Here is a 4,186-nt window from a genome sequence, read left to right as displayed (position 1 = left end):
TCATTGGAATGGATGGAGTCACCAACGAGGAAGACTATGATCAGTGCGGCAACACAATGAGGGAAGATGACGATGATGATGAAGTATACGTCAAAAGAAGAATCAATACTACATTACCTAAGAAAAATCGCACTCCATGGAAAAAGCAAAGTCACAATGAGGGGCTCAATTATTCTTCGACGAACAAGAAGGGAAAGAAGCTGACTCAAAAACGAAAACATCTAACGCTGAGGAACCGTATGTTATTGGTCAAATGATGTAATATATATATATATATATATATATATATATATATATATATATATATATATATATATATAGGGTATATAGGATGGGTCTATTATAATAACACCCCTTAAGACCTTATTCTGCACATCCCACCTTATTACGCTAACACCCGGATGACCCGAACCGAACCCCGCTAAAAAGCCAACCGAGCTGCGTGGTAAAAAATCCCACCGCTTCTGCCCAACGAGGCCACCTCCTCTCCCCACACCGCTCCCACGACCGCACCTACCTCCCGATCCCCTCCGCAATGAGCACTGCTATACAGCCGACACTTATTAGACGACACGCGCACGACGTTTGCCATCTAGCCATCGGCGGCGTTGTTCCTAGAGTATCCTACGGTGGGGAGGATTTATCGGCTGCACATCGTGCACTCACCATCGTGTGTAGATCAATCCGCTCCGCAATCTTCCTCTCGTCACCAACCTCCCACCACGCCGCCCAGGATCTCCACCACCGGCCACCGCGCCGCGCACCACGCACCCCCCTCCGCCGGCCGCCGCGGGAGCCATCCCACCCGCGCCGCGCATCACCTCCCCTCCCTTCCCAACGCCACACGACGGTCTGGATTTCGCCCACGCCTCCCATCCCGACCTCCCTCCCCACCAGGCCCCGGCCGCCCCTCCCCAGACCACTGCCGCCACCCCTCCACAGCCAGCTGCCGCGCCGCCCCTTCCTATGCCGGCGCTGCTCCGCCCCTTCCCAGGCCGCCACCGCGCCCCTGCCCGCGAGCACCGTGGGCGTTGACTGCCGCTACAACCCCCGCCTCGGTGATCTCTTTCTGCATCGTAGCGGCCAAATCCAGTGCCGTGCAGTCAATTGCATGGGTGCATGAATCACGCCCATCCTGCACCCCTGGATAGCCCACGAGATCTTGCTACTGGGAGGGCAAGGTTTGAGCGGTTCGGGTGGTGCTCCACTGCAGCTCGGTTGCTGGAGGGAGGGCGGTGGTGATGTGCAGTCATGGGGGTTGGATGCCCAGCGCCCTCCTCTTCTGCCCTTCCTCCACCCTTTTTCTTAGGCCCGGTGAGCCTCCATTCCCGACTACCAACTCTGTAGGTCCACTAACTTAGATGCGTGTGACCTTCTCTGATGTGCGCCTCACTAGTGGGGCCCCACATCGCCGGCGTCGGCCTCCAACGAGCAGTGGCCCGAGCTTGTCTCTTCATTTTTCTGCTCGTGCACCTCCCGTTTAGACCCTGTTGTTTGTGGGCACAAGCGATGCAGTCCACTATGTATTCAGGTAGTGCAATGTGCTAGAATCCTTTTGTTGGAGGTGACTGCTGCTCCTCGCCACCCATCTCCTTCCTCTACTGCAGAAGGAAGGCTCGCAACGTCTCCATGTAGTTCGCCCCTGGCAGCGACACCATGGCTGTGTGTGGCATGCAGTTAAGTTTCATGTCCTCTGTGTTTTTTTAAGAAAAGTTCATTGAAGTTTGTTGTGCAGCTCGCTTGCTGGTGTAGTACGTGGGCAACTCCGTCGTACAGTTTGTAAACATCTTTTCTTTGTAAAAGCAGTGCGCTTGGTGAAACCAAAGCCAAACCCGAAGTGAAGAATGAAGAACAGAGGTCTGTGATAGAAAAGTTTCCATCAAGTGTTCCTGTGATTGGTCCTGCAATGAAAGGAGTAGCTTCCGTGGGCAGGTGATCAAACATCTAGTTTGATATGCGCTGATTCAAAATTTCAGATTAGTTACTGAATATTGTTACTCAGGAAGTACTAGTTCTTGGGGCTGATTGCACTCTTAATTTCAGTCACAAGGACGAGTTCTTTTCAACCTTGCAGCACTCTTGGCTTGGCTTGCGGCTGTTGTGGCTAGACGTTAGGATTTCGTCCAGATTATTGCTGAAGCTAGCCAACGGGAAAAGACTCTCTAGAAGAGAGAGGAGCCAGCTGACCCGCAGCTGCAGACTTATTCAAGCTGGTCCCCTTTTTGGTTTTTGTCGTAGTCCCATTCTCTGTTTTTCACTGCACCAAAACCATTGCAGCTCTGGATAGTGGATAGGTGCGGTGCGGCTAACGCACTGTTGCAGTGCGGAGTGTTTTTGGTGCAGGTTTGAGTGTTATTGACGCAGTGCAGAGTCCTCTCTAAGCAGTCCATAGCATTTTTTTATTTTTTCAGGTCTGGCCTTGTGTTTTATCTGTAGTTCATTAAAGTGGAGTTTCTAGCAGATTAGTTTGATGCAGTTTTGGTCACAATAATGACCAGCCTCAGATTCACTAACCATGCTCCAGATCGCCAGGAGCGTGTTGTCCCTCCTCTTGCAGTCTGGGCGTCTGCAGACTTGAAGTGCGCCAGGGCGCGCAAATGTGGTTCGGCGGCGCGTGGCCTGTTTGCCCTATGTTTTGGTGCAGAATGTCGCGTGGGAGAAGAGAAACAAGTAGTTCCTCTAATTTGTGTACCAACTCATTATTCCTATGTGTGAAGTGCAATTTGTTTGTGTCTTAGAAAATCAGTTGACTATCATCAAATCCTGTAGTGTGTTTGGTCCTCGATGTGGTTCACTTTTGGGAGTGATACTGTTCGCTTGCGCACAACACGGAAATGTGAAAAAAGATTAGAAAACAAATAAAAGAAATGCGGTTCACTTCGATAGAGTCGAGGTCCACTTGCCCTCATCTCTGCGGTCCACTCTCATTCGTAGAAAATGTCAAAAAAAAAAGACGACAAAAACTCATCTAAGAAAAAATTATGTTCGACAAAGAAATCATGCAGTGCACTCGTCCATTTGATAAAGTGCGGGTTTTAGTCTAAAGAAGTGCGGTTTGAATACCTCGTTTGGGAAAATTTACGTCCCACAAAAAAGGAATCATGCACTGCACTTATTCGTCTGATGAAGTGCAGGTTTTGGTATAAAGAAGTGCCGTTTGCTACCTCGTTTGGGAAATTTACATACCACAAAAAAGAAAACATGCAATGCACTTGTCGGTTTGATGAAGTGCGGTTTTTTGGTCTGAAAGCAGTGCGGTTTTCTGTCTGATGCAGTACATACGACGATTTTGGGTCGCGAAAAAACAGTGTCCGCATTTTCGTTAAAAATCAAAATTGCTATTAAACCGTAAGGAATCAGAGAGAGTGTTCTACATGTAAAAGTTGCGCCTCGTCGATATCTTTCCAACGGCGTATAATTCGAATCATTTCAACCAGCGGTTTATGAAAATTTCACGAAAAACGCGGCTGCCTCTCGTCGTCAGTCGTACAATTTTCAAAATTAACTAAAAACCATAAGTATTCTCAAAAACATTCCAACATATGAAAGTTGCGCCTCGTTCGTAGCTTTGCAACGGCGTATCACACGTCTCGTTTCGATAAACGGTTCAAAAATTGGAGCGAAAACAGTACAAAAATTGCTAAAAATTCGAAAAAACAGAATTCCGCGGTTTAGCAAATTTGAAACTGCTCTTAAACCGTAATGAATTACAGAAAATAATAGATGCGCCTCAATCACATCTTTCCAGCGGCGTATCATTTCCTTATTCCGGCGAACGGTTTAGAAAAAATCGCGAAAATACGCTCGCTGCCACTCGTCGTCCGCTGCGCCGTTTTTGAAACTGCTCTTAAACCGCAAGGAATCTCGAAAAGTGTTCAACATGGTGAAGTTGCGCCTAATCCATAGCTTTTCAACGGTATATTATACGTCTCGTTCCGATAAACGATTAAAAAACTAGAGATAAAACAGTATCAAAAAAACACTGCATGCAATTTTTTTTGACGCGAAGTTCACTAGTATGTATTGCAGTGCTCGTCGTCAAAATGATGCAGTGCGCTTCTATTCAGCGTGCAGTACAGAAGTGGTGTGCAGAATAGTTATTCTGCTAATATTAGCAGAATAGACCGTCTATATATATATATATATATATATATATATATATATATATATATATATATATATATAT

General features: G+C 47.2%; 1 long non-coding RNA gene across 1 annotated transcript; it reads left to right on the top strand.

Annotated features, from left to right (window-relative positions):
- The first annotated feature begins 481 nt into the window (after positions 1–481).
- Positions 482–2,465, top strand: LOC119366365. The gene is made up of 2 exons (XR_005176028.1): positions 482–1,676; positions 1,807–2,465. It is a non-coding gene; the product is annotated as an uncharacterized LOC119366365 (long non-coding RNA).
- The last annotated feature ends 1,721 nt before the right edge of the window (positions 2,466–4,186 follow it).

This window comes from Triticum dicoccoides, chromosome 2B, assembly GCF_002162155.2.
Source record: "Triticum dicoccoides isolate Atlit2015 ecotype Zavitan chromosome 2B, WEW_v2.0, whole genome shotgun sequence".
Lineage (NCBI taxonomy): Eukaryota > Viridiplantae > Streptophyta > Magnoliopsida > Poales > Poaceae > Triticum > Triticum dicoccoides.
The sequence above is the reverse complement of the archived record's forward strand: the minus strand, read 5'-3'. Positions and strand labels throughout refer to the sequence as shown.